Source organism: Tupaia chinensis, unplaced genomic scaffold (assembly GCF_000334495.1).
Source record: "Tupaia chinensis unplaced genomic scaffold, TupChi_1.0 Scaffold000318_1, whole genome shotgun sequence".
Taxonomy (NCBI): Eukaryota; Metazoa; Chordata; class Mammalia; order Scandentia; family Tupaiidae; genus Tupaia; species Tupaia belangeri.
In genome coordinates this window covers 807426-820220 of record NW_006159811.1, presented here as the reverse complement: position 1 = coordinate 820220, position 12795 = coordinate 807426, and the positions used below count along the sequence as shown (strand labels likewise).

General features: G+C 42.1%; 1 protein-coding gene across 2 annotated transcripts in view; it reads right to left on the bottom strand.

The window, feature by feature from the left end:
• Positions 1–12795, bottom strand: part of SEC31A (SEC31 homolog A, COPII component) — a 98446-nt gene that overhangs the window by 82141 nt on the left and 3510 nt on the right. For both annotated transcript variants that reach the window (XM_027773031.1, XM_027773029.1), the window contains 2 exons: positions 12113–12181; positions 8328–8409 (listed from right to left, as the gene is read on the bottom strand). The gene's annotated coding sequence lies outside the window, so the exon portion shown is untranslated. The remainder of the gene's footprint in view (positions 1–8327; positions 8410–12112; positions 12182–12795) is intronic.

The following is a 12795-nucleotide window of genomic DNA, read 5'->3' as shown; positions in this document are numbered from 1 at the left end:
CCGCCCTGCCGGCCACTTCCGGGAGTGGCGCCTAGCCCCGCCCACCCCGGCGCCCGGGCCGCCACGGCACTTCCGGGAGAGGCGACGGGAAGCGGGTGTGCGCGGGCTAGGGGGTCCCTCCGTCCCTGCGACGTCCCAAACCCTCCTTCAGGCGCGGCGGCGAGGCGCCAAAGCGGCAGCCAGGGCTGTAGGTACAAGTTCCGGAGGGCGTTCCTGTCTGGCCGAAGGACGGCGCGGTCTGCAGGAACGCCACGTAGCACTAGCCGTGAACCGTCCCCAGCCTTCATCAAGCCAGCCACGTGAAAATCGGACTGCCCTGGGCCCCACTGCAATTTGTGACTAGATTCTGAAAATCGTTTACCTGGTCTTGTATTATTGTGTTTTGAGACCTGTAAAACCACGCGATCTGGTCAAACTCAAATGCTATAGGGGACTTACTCCAGACAGGCATGGATGGAATGGGTTGCATCAATTCTAGTTATCATTTTACATTTGTTAGACCACGCGGTGTTAATTCAGAACTGTTAGCACTGAGCCGCTGAAGGTTCTATCTCAGAGCCTCAAAGTCTAATCAGATGAATTTCTGGGATGTACTTTTATATGAAGTGAGTTATCTAATTTTATTTTATTTTATTATTACTGTTATTTGCCATAGGGAGCGTGCGCTGGCCAGAAAGACAGAGACAGAAAGTGAGAAATCACCTCCCAGGGGGTATGGCCACGCAGCAAGCCCTTCTCCATTCTCCTCTTGGGATTTTGGACATGTGAGTATGAGTTTAAGCCACCAGGTCTGGGATTCGAACTGTGGTCAACAACATAGCCATTATGCTAACTGCTGGTCTCTTGTTTTTAATATTTGCTGCGAGAAGTGAGAAAGCAAGCTGCCAGGTCTAGGACTCGAACCATCATCAACCATGCAGGAGTCTAGCACCCTTAACACACTCCCCAACCCCATCCCACATACTTTTATTTTTAAGAGAGATGTTTGCTACATGGCACATGCACACGCTAGAGAGAGACAGAAAGCAAGAAATCACTCCCCAGGAGGTATGGCCACATAGCAATCCTGTCTCCTCTGGATTTTGGGAATGCACACACAGGTAGCCAGTGAGAGTTTTAAGTGATCCAGTCCAGGATTCAAACCACAGTCAACTGCATGGGAGTCAAGTGATAACCATTTCATGATCGGCTGGTCTCAATGTACTTTCCATTTAGGGAGGGATTATTTTATAACTAAGTCAAGCCAAGTCACTTGCACCAGAATCTGCACTCAACTCAGGGTCTCCTAACTTGTAGACCAATTTTCTTCCCATGACATCATGCTGCTCCGCTGAACACATTTTTCTGAGTGGCTAAGGCTGTGGATTAGAAATAAATGCAGTAAGACACGCACGAGTATAGAAAAGTGAGGACTGATCTCTCCACATCATGTGAAGACTTTCCTAATGTGTTCTTTCCTAGCCGCCTTCCCTAGAATTCGCATTTCTTTTTCTGTACCCTGAAGGTAAAACATGGCAAACACTCCTGTATGTATTAGGGTGGTCACTGCACCCTTCCAAACACCCTTTCAGTGTCTTACACATGTGGTTCAACTGAAAAACCAAGTCTCAGTGGCATGGTGGGTGGTTAAGGCACTGGACTTCTACAGGGCTGACCACTGTTCTGGCAGCTTGAAAACACATGCTGAGGGTTTGTGCAAGCATGCCCCAAATCCAGAGGAGAATGGAGAAGGGACTGGTGCCTAGCCATCCACTAGAGGCATCCTCACATGCCCTATGGCAAAAAACCTAAAAAAAAAAAAAAAAAGATATTATTTATATAGGCTTGTAATAGGCCACCTAAAACAGACTACTTAGGAAGGAACTTCAAAAGCTACTGGAGGGGGAACCAGCAGTTAGCCTAATGGCTATGTCGCTGGACTCCCATGTAGTCGACCGCGGTTCGTGTCCCCGACCCGGTGGCTTAAAACTCATGCCGGGCGCGTGTGCGTGCGTGCCCAAGGTCCCGAGAGGAGAATGGAGGAGAAGGGATTGCGGCGTGACCATCCCCCCCTGGGGGGGGATTTCTCGCTTTCTGTCTCTGTCTCTGTCTGTCTGGCGAGCGCACGCGCCCTACAGAGAAAAACACTCTCTCAAAAAAAAAAAAGCTACTGGAGGGAACCAGCAGTTAGCGTAATGGCTATATCACTGGACTCCCACGTAGTCGACCGCGGTTTGTGTCCCAGACCCAGTGGCTTAAAACTCATGCCGGGCGCGTGTGCGTGCGTGCCCAAGGTCCCGAGAGGAGAATGGAGGAGAAGGGATTGCGGCGTGACCATCCCCCCCTGGGGGGGGATTTCTCGCTTTCTGTCTCTGTCTCTGTCTGTCTGGCGAGCGCACGCGCCCTACAGAGAAAAACACTCTCTCAAAAAAAAAAAAGCTACCGGAAAGGGCCAGGTTGTGGTGTGGGTAACTGTACCCATGTGGGAAGATTGCAGACCTAAGAGGGCAGATCGATCTTCCCAGCAGGCTGAGACTTGGAGAATAGTAGTGGGAGGGACTTGTTTTTCTTCGTGGACAAAATAACCAGTTTGTAGAGACCAGGAGATGGTGTAATGGTTCCTTTGCTGGACTCCTAAGTACTCAATCGCAATAGTCCCAGACCCAGTGGCTTAAAAGTAACACTGGATGTGTCTGTGTGCATGGCCAAAGTCCCAAGAGAAGAGAAGGGAAAGGGTCGTGGCGGGTTGTGGCATGGCTGTGGCATGGCCATCTCCTCTTGGGGGTAATTTGTTTTCTGTCTTCTTGAACTCTGGTGAGCACATGTGCCCTATAACGGAAGTCTAAGAAAAAAAAAAGTTTGTAGAAGAATAAAATTAGGTAAGTTTGAGTGCAAAAAAATTTGAAATCCATGCACTTTTTCTTTTTTAAAGAGGTTTTTGCTATAGGGCACATGCGCTCTCCAAAAATAGAGACAGAAAGCGAGAAATAACCCTACAGGGGGGATGGCCACGCCACAATCCCTTCTCCATTCTCCTCTCAGGATCTTGTGCACGCACGCACACGCGCACGAGTTTAAGCTGTCGGGCTTAAGCATGGGAGTCCAATGACATAGCCATTATGCTAGCTCCATGCAGTTTTTCAAAATATGTACTTTCCATGAACTTTTTGAAATCTCCTCACACAGTAGCTAATTTCTACTAGATTCTAAAAGGCATTCCAGTTTTTTGGTTGTTTGGAAGGGAAAAGGTAGTTTATTAAACAAAAGTTAAAGTACACTCCTGAGAGGTAGAAGCAAGCCTGAGTGGACAGTGAAAGACTGCCCCAAAAGGTCAAGGCCTTCCATTTTAATTTACAGCTGCAAGACTGGTTTAGTCTACTTTTAACTGCCATTTTAGAGGTGCAAAAAAAAAAAAAAAAAAAAACAAAACAAAACAAAACAAAAAAAACCATGACTTAAGAGTGAGAAAATCATAACAAAGGAGTCTCTGGTATTATTTAATACAATTTTACAGTACAGTACAGTACTACTGTGGAAGTCAGCAAACTCCAATCTCGATTCTGACATTGTAGGTCCTGTGAACTGCAATAGTTTATATATGTAGTTGGTTAAATATGAAGACTCTCTTTTTTTTTTTTTTTTGTAAATGCAGACAGACCTGTCTTTGACCACATAAGCTAACACTGCAATGAATTTTTTTTTGAGAGGTTTTTGCTATAGGGCATGTATGTTCGCCAGAAAGAGACAGAGATAGAAAGCGAGAAATCACCCCCCAGGGGGGATGGCCATGCCACAATCCTTTCTGCTTTGGGGATCTTGGGCCCGCACGTACATGTGCCTGGCATGAGTTTAAGCTACCAGGTCCGGGGATCAAACTACAGTCGACTACATGGGAGTCCTGGTCCCGTAATGCAATCTTAATGTATAGGAAAATTTATGATTGTTCTGTGACCTTAAAATTGGCAAGATTAGGGGCCAGCAGATGGCGTGGTGGTTAAGGTACTTGACCTCCACATGGTTGACCACGGTTTGAGTCCTGGACCAGGAGGCTTGCTTTCACATTTTCTCTTTCTCTGGGCAGTGCACGTGTCCTATAGCAAATTTTAAAATAACAGTAAGTAAAATTAAATAAATCATTCTTTTTAAAAAATTTGCCAAGATTAAAAAATGCTTATTGCTTATAACTGCATTAAACAATGATTTTTATAATGTAAAACTAATATTTGGTACAGTGTAATTTCAAACAGTATAGTTTTACTTTATAAATAACTAATCAAGGGTAGTTTGGGGACTAGGGCTGGAAAGTGGTGTGGTGGTTAAGGGCACTGGACTCCCACAAGACTAACCATGGTTCAAGTCCCAGACCTGGTGGCTTGAAACACACTGGGCATGCATGTGTGCATGCCCCAAATCCTGAGGAATAGAGAAGGGAGTGAGTAGCCATCAACCCTGAAGGGTGATTTCCCTCTCTCCGTCTCTCTCACAAGTGCATGCACCCTAAAGGAAAATAAAAAGTAGTTTGAACAGGGTTTACTTTCTTGTTATATACAATAAAAAAACCATGATTTTTAAAAAATTACTTATTTTTTTTAACTTGATATTGTCATGGGGGTGGTGAGAAAGCAAACCACCAGGTCCAGAAATGAACCATGGTTGATCCTGTGGGAATGCAGCACCCCAGGCATGCCACCTGCTGGCAGACATCTTTTCTAAGCCTTGGCAAATTGTCATGCTCCCTTCTGAGTTTGGATTAACTTAAAAATATATACTTTCTATACTTTCAACATCATGAAATATCTGAGTTCCTTTAATGTGAAGTTTTTGCCAGCACTATTCTGAGAGGTGGTTGTCCTTTTTGTTACAACCACTCTTATTTTTGTCTATAGGTTCACCCTTGTCTGCCCTCCTGAGTGGCTGGAACTGCCTCTTGAACAGCAGCAGTATTGACATTCTCATGATCAATTATGTCTTCCACAACATTCATGTGAATCCTGCAAAGCTTTTTTGCACAGTACAGTCTCACATTACTGTGCAAAACAAAGACTGCTTGTAATTCTTGGAATCTGGATACAGTTTTCACATCAGGCATCCTTATTTGATCTCACTGCTTTACCAGACAGCTTAACATTAATCAATCCAAACCAACTTCTGAAAAAATGAATCGAGCCTTTTTGACAGTAAAATGTTCATTTCCAGTCTCCTTGTAATTATACTTTCCTTTTAATGCAGCAACTACATCAACACGTACCTGAATGCAGTTGAACTGATGGGGATTTGCTTTTGCTTAGTATTCAATACAAAGGAAAAGTAAACACTCCATCTCAACCTAAGTGATTTTTCTGTTGTGAGTGCAATTTAAACAAAAATAAATTGGAGCAACTTTACCTTGTGTGGTTTTTTAAAAAAAAATTTTTGGAGAAGTTTTCCTATAGGACGCATGTGCTTGCCAGAGAGACAGACAGAAAGTGAGATATCACTCCCTAGGGGGGATAGCCATGCTGCAATCCCTTCTCCATTCTCCTTTTGGGATCTTGAGCATGCATGCACACACGCCCAGCGTGAGTTTAAGAAACCGGGTCTGGGACTGGAACCGCGGTCAACTGCATGGGAACCCAGCAACATAGCCATTCCGCCATCTGCTGGTCCCACTTGTGTTTTATATCCAGACTTTTTCAGGCTGTACTACAGCATCACAAAGGTGTAGGTTTTGACCTGTACTTGTGTTGCTGTCACCATTCTTAAATCTCATCACACCCAGTTTCACTTCTAGCCTGATCACTTCTCATTTCTTTGATGCCCAGTCATCTTCTGCTCTTCATCTGAATAGAGATTTTTGCTATAGGGAGTGTGTGGTCGCAGGAGAGAGACAGAGACAGAGAGAAAGCAGGAAATCCCTCCCAGGAGGGATGGCCGCGCCGCAATCCCTTCTCTTCCATTCTCGAGATCTTGGACACACATGAACATACGCCCAGTGTGAGTTTTAAGCTGCCAGCTCTGGGACTCAAACTGTGGTTGACTACATTATGCTATCTGCTGGTCTCGATGCCCTGTCATCTTTACTGACTGATTCTCTCTTTTGAATATGCATTTTTTATAAGCTGTCTCGAGGGTTAATCTCTGGGAGACAGGAGGCAACACAACCATGCACTTTGAGCTTTGCTATCTGTGCAGTGAACTAAATAGCATGAGTAACGTATCTCCAACACACACTGAAACAAGTGATATGGTTGCTCACTCTGACGTACATCTTTTGTTTGCATAAAGATCTACAGACTAAGTGCTATCATCAGTTTATGCAACCATTGTCAGTTAATAGTGTGGTAACTGAAATTTTAGCCAGTGCCAGGAGGCTGGTATTATTTAATTAAACTATAATAATATTCATGTATATTGAAACCATACAAAGCCAAGACTACCTGAATCTAAAAAAGAAAAACTTGCATTAGGTCACAAAATAATCGATCTTTTCTTTTTTTCTATAGGGCATATGTACTCACCAGAGAGAGAAAGAGAAAGAACTTCCTGGGGGGACCAGCAGTTAGTGTAATGGCTATGTCACTGGACTCTCACATAGTCGACTGCAGATCGAGTCCTGGACCCGGTGGCTTAAAACTCATGCTGGGCGCGTGTGCTTGCGTGCCCAAGATCCCGAGAGGAGAACGGAGGAAAAGGGACTCCAGCGTGGCCATCCCCCCTGGGGGGTGATTTCTCGCTTTCTGTCTCTCTGTCTCTGCCTGGCAAGAGCACGTGCCCTATAGTGAAGCCCTCCCCCCAGCAAAAAAAAAAAAAACTCCCTGGGGAGATGACCACACCTTAATCCCTTCTCCTCCATTCTCCTCTTGGGATTTTGGGTATTCAGGCACACATATGCTCAGCATGTTTTTCAAGCCACCAAGTCCAGGACTCAAACCACTCAAGTTGGCCTCATGGGACCCCAACCCAACCACCATACCACCAGACTGGCATTAAAATACTCAACTTTTTATACCACCTTAAAGTAGTCAACTCTTTATACTATTTAGTTACCTACTAACCAAGCCTAGTACTACATCAAATAAAATTCTCAAAAGAATGTGAGCTTTGGGGATAGCAGGTGGTGCGCTGGTTAAGGTACTGGACTCCCACATGGCCGACTGTGGTTCGAGTCCCAGAGTGGTGGCTTACTTTCTCATTTTCTCTCTCTCAATCTCTCTCTGGTGAGTGCATATGCTCATAGTAAACTTAATAACAAAAACAGTATGAAATAATGTTTCAAAAAAAAGGAAAGAATGTGAGTTTCAAGATTTTGAGTAACTCTAGAACTAGAAGAACATCTGAAGATAATTCAGTAAGAATTCTTCAAATTAGAATGTGCAAACAGTCCGAAGACATTGTTCTGAGAATTTAGGCACCCTCCCCTCATTTTAGTGATTTTGAGGTTTGCAGAGAGTAAAGTTCTGAAGAAAACAATCAGCACAAGATACAGAACAATATGTGTATACAACTTGTTCCAGCAGCCAGCATCAGGTATAGATGTTAGCAAAAAAAGAGCAGCATCCAATTTATTCATGTTTTAGAATAGATTTATTTTGTAAATCTTATCATTAAGGGCTATAAACAAAGTTAAAATGAACTTTTATGTTGGATAAGTTTAACAAATAGAATTAACACAGCATATTCACAAGAATTTTCCCCTTTCATGCATGGTGTATATATTCCTAAAACTGAGAAATTTCCATGGTACCATGCCTAGTTAATGACAACTGGTATTAGCTTTTAGATTCCCAGCTTCCTATCACCTTCCTATCTATTGTTCTTAAACGAAACTTAAGAAATATGGTAGTCTTCCATTGGTATATCTAAGAGTCATTTGAAAAATAGCTAAGAGTTTAACCATTTAAACCTTTTATAATATTATTTCTAAGAATTTGAGGGGCTGAAAAGGATGACATCATTGTTTCTAAAAAAAGTTATCATGGCCAACAGGTGGCGTGGCGGTTAAGGCACTGGACTCCAACATGGCCAAACTTGGTTCATGTTCTGGACCTGGAGCTTTGCTTTCCTACTTTCTCTTTCTCTCTCTAGTCAAACTAAACAAATACTAATGAGGATAATAAATAATTCTTAAAAGATATCAAAGTTAGAAGTCCTCCCCCACTGCCTTTCCAGAATCAGATTTAATTAGAAAATTACATTAACTTTGAAATTATATTTATCTGCTATCTTTGAAAGTTGAGAGAATACAAGGAAATAATGTAATCCTGAGTATTATATCATGGACATTATTCTTAAATAAATGCTAACTTTTTGCTCAGATCTGTCTTTTTCTATGTTCTTGTTCAAAACTAGTTAATGTATGACCCCCTTACCTTATTGTATAAATCTTCAAATCCTTTATCAAAAGATCTAACAAGTGGTGTTCTCTAAGAAAAATACTCTTCAGTTGTATTCCTATAAGGAAATAAAAACATGCAAGTCAAGGTACAGAAGATACAGTATATATATAAGCCTCAGGACTTCTATATGTCCTCATCCACATACATTAATCACAGCAATTCATGATGTGAACAGCAGTGGAAAAAGTTTAATCATTGGACATGGTACAATTCCTTCTTATTTTGACCTTAAGCTCTATAAGTTTTCCTTTGCTTAGTCCATGTTTAACAAATGTGTTTTTTATTTAAATAGACATTTTTACTATAGGGTGCGTGTGCTTGCCAGAGACAGAATGTGAGAAATCACCCCCACATCAGGGAGGATGGCCATACCACAATCCCTTCTCCTCCACTCCCCTCTCGGGATTTTGGACACACACACACACACACACATGCACCCATGAAGAGTTTTTAGCTGTCAGGTCCAGGACTTGAACCTCAGTTGACTACATGGGAAGTCCAACGACATAACCATTATGCCAGATAGCACCTCCAATTTTATTATGACTGGATGAAACTCAGAAGACTGTTTCAAGTATACCATTATATCTATACTGAACAGATTATCTAATACTAAGTTAGACATACTTTCTCAGCATTAAATCTGATAGGGAAAGGGTAAGTATACCCTAATATATTCCCAAACTGGTTATGCCTGGCTTTATATGTAATGCCTTGGTTATTAGACATGAGTTTTCCCACTATCAGAAGTAGCACTAAGACTAAAGGAAAACTGGGAAGAGAATTGCTTCTGTTAACCAAGAACTTTTTCTTTTTTGTTTTTTTAAAGAGATTTTTTGCCTTAGGGTGCATACACTCACCAGAAAGAGAGAGAGACAGAGACAGTGAGAGGGAAAGGGAGAAATTACAGCATGGGCAGATAGCCATGCTGTAATCCCTTCTTCTCCTGGGATCTTGGGCATGCTCACAAGCGCGCCTGGAATGAGTTTAAAGCCACTGGATCCAGGACTCGAACCATGATTAGCCATGTGGGAGTCCCACAACGTTAACTGCTACATCATCATTTTTAACAGTGATGACTGATTAAAGATAAAGAAGCCTCAAAAGATGACAAATCCTAGGCAGTAATTAAATTTCACCAGTTAGAAACATTCAGATTGCTTGACAAAATCTGTTTTGCTCCTGAAGAAGGGCAGAAACCCAGAGGGGGTTAAAAGCAGCAAAAGGAAAAGTAGTAATGTATTTTAACATGGGCTAGGCCAGCCTATAGCCCAGTGGTAAGTGCTATACATGGGTAACCATATCCTGCATTGCCAACTATAGTTCGAATCCTGGCCCTGGTAGCCTGAAAAACACACTGGGCGCATATGAATGCATGCCCCAAATCCTGATGGAATAGAGAGAAAAGGACTGGCGTGTGATCGTGCACCACTGTGGGTACGCTTTCTTTCTCTGGCAAGAGCATGCACTCTTCAGGCAATTACAGTATTGGATAAAAAAAGCAGCTTTGCAGAAAAAGATCAAACTGCTTCAAGGATGCTATATATCTGTACCTTTATTCCATCTCATACCAAAGATCTGTAGGACTGCTTATAAGTAACTGAACTGTGTTTCTTAAAAAGGTTTGAAGTTAGGGGCTGGCAAGTACATGGTGGTTAAAGGCACTGGATTCCCACATGGCCAACTGTGGTTTGAGTCCCGGACCTGGCGGCTTGTTTTCACACTTTCTCTCTCTCTCACTCTGTCCCTCTCTGGTCAAACTGAAATAAGCAAATGAATAAATAAATAAAGTTAAATAAAATAATTATTTTTTTAAAAAAAGCTTTGAAGTTAAACTTTTTTCAAGTTAGTATCACCCTAACCAAAATACTTGAGGTAGAGATAACCAATTTCTAGTTATAGCCTCATTCCAACTAGCTTCTCTTAACTGCTTCCACCTAAGAAGAATCAGGAAAAAGGATCCAAGAAAAAGACATGATCAAGGGAGGGTATTCTGACTATAAAATGAGTTTTCTCATGAACTCTTTAGAAAATTCTCAAAAAGAATTAAGGGACCACTCCGATAGTATTCAGGCAGGAAAAAAAAAATCATGCACCTTAGAAAAGGGAACACTCATTTGGACATACACGCTCTCATACTTCCAAGTTACCTGAGTCAAAATATACTAATCCTTTTTATGCAATAAATAGGAAGTTTTCAAAAGGTGGTCAGTGTGCTAGGCAGCCTCCAAGACAGTCCCCAAGGACTGCCCACTTCCTGGAAGTCACACCCTTGTAAAGTCCCCTCCTCCACTGTAACAGGATTACCCTCCCAACAATAGAATAGCTCCAAGAAGTGAAGTTGTATTCTTCCCAGGGCTGTTTTAAAACAGAAGCTTTTATCTTGGTCCTTTTGTTTTGGATCATTCCCTCTGGGCAAAGCAGCTGCTAGGGTTTGAAGATAGCAGGCAGCCTCTGGAGAGGTTCAAGTGGCAAAGAAGAAATCAAGTCTTTAGACAAAGGCCAGAGAAACGAGCTGGCCAAGGGAGAAGTTGTTGCTTTCTCTCCCCCCAAGGCAAGTATTGAAAAGTCTAACCTGATGAGACCACCCTGAGCCAGCATCGGAACCTACTTCCAGATATTCCCGACCTCACAGAAACTGAGGGAAGATCACCCTTTCTGGTTTCCACCTATTAAGGTTAACCTCGGTTAATGCAGAAGGTCACAATCCATACCCAAGAAAATAAAATGTACATCTTATGAATTCACTTTCAGTTCAGAACTGACTTTACATTATCACTGACCATTTCAAAACTTCGAGGCTTTCTGAAGTATAAAACAGAACTAAAAAGAGTGAAAATAAAAAAAAATCAGCAAAAATAAGTAAGGGGGCCAGCAGGTGGCATGGTGGTTAAGGGCGCTGTACTCCCACATGGCCGACCGGGGTTCAAGTCCCGGAACTGGCGGCTTGCTTTCTCACTCTCACTCTCTGGTCAAAATTTAAAAAAAAAAAAAAAAAAAAAAAAAAAAAAAAAAAAAAGTCAGTTATAGCAGGACAACAAATAAAATGTTCTAGTAGAACTAGCCCAGAATCTGACAAAAGGATAGGTGACTTAACAAATAGGATACTAGTCCTAGCAACCAAAAAGTCTACCTGCTTTCATAGGGTTATTGTGAGCAATACATGTAATTATATTGAGAAATATATGTATATGAACATGGATAAAGCTTGGCCTGATACCTGCACATAGTGTTACATTGGTCCCTGAATGGCCTTTAGGTAATTTATTGTCAGAAAATAAGATCTTTGCAGTGACCTTGGGCCAGAATCCTCTAGCCAGAGCCCTCCCTTACTGGCAGCCAACACCCATAGATGGGTTGATTAGCTCACAGTGGTAAGCAAGCTAATCAAAGTACCTGCCATTCTTGTGACCCTACACCTCCACCCCTCCCAAATAAATGCATCATGTCTCCTTGGTAGGGTGGGCTGAAACACCTCTGGCTTGAAACCCCTGGGGGCTCTTTCTCTCAATAAACTTACCTTTTTCTCTTGAGATGGCTACTCCTGAGACTTACTCCAAACCCTAACAAATAGTAACTCACGGATAAGAATTAGCTGTTGTTATTCTTCTGAAGTGACCAATTAACGAGATTCTACACCATAAAGTAGGAAGATTTCCCCAAAGCCTTTATAAATCCATTTTTTATTTGGACAGTCTTCCACTTCCAACCCAGTGCTACAGTTTCAGGAATACTTGGGAAAGAGAAAGATAAGTTACCTGAATATTTCCACTAATCATCTTCCAAGACCCAAGGATCTTTTTCAAACCTCTCTGAGAATATGAGTCCTGAAAAAGAGATTTTTCTTTTAAGTTGTGTCGTGCAAATTGGTCAATACTACTTTTGTTACAGCTGACATATCCTCATTAAAGTATTCGATAATCACAACGGTTCATGATGTGAACAGCAGTGAAAAAGTTTTAATCATTGGATATGAAGTTACTAGAGAAAGCAAAGATATAACCACATGATCAAATTAAGAACCTCAATGTCACCAGTAACACCAAGCAGCAGCAACAAAGAAGCATATGAAAGTTACAAACGACTTTTGTCTTTTTCTTTTTACTAACTATAGATAGATACAGAAAGCACAACTAAATATAAGGTTCTAGGGAGGGGCTGCATAGTGACCCAGTATTAGCCTTCTGCAAGGCTAATACAACACAGGAAGGTTGCCTCTTCACACCCAGGGACCCCCTTGGGCATTGCAGGCACGCTTGTGCCCATGATCCTGGCTGGGTGAAGCTGGAGGTAGATCATGGCATTGAGACTTTCAGGGGATGCTGTATCTCTTTTTCTCTGTCTCCCACTCACAGAATAAATAAATGTAACAACAAAAGCTCCTATTCCCTGTAAAGAATTTCGCATTTCCCTATTTAGAAGTACATTAAAAACATCCAAA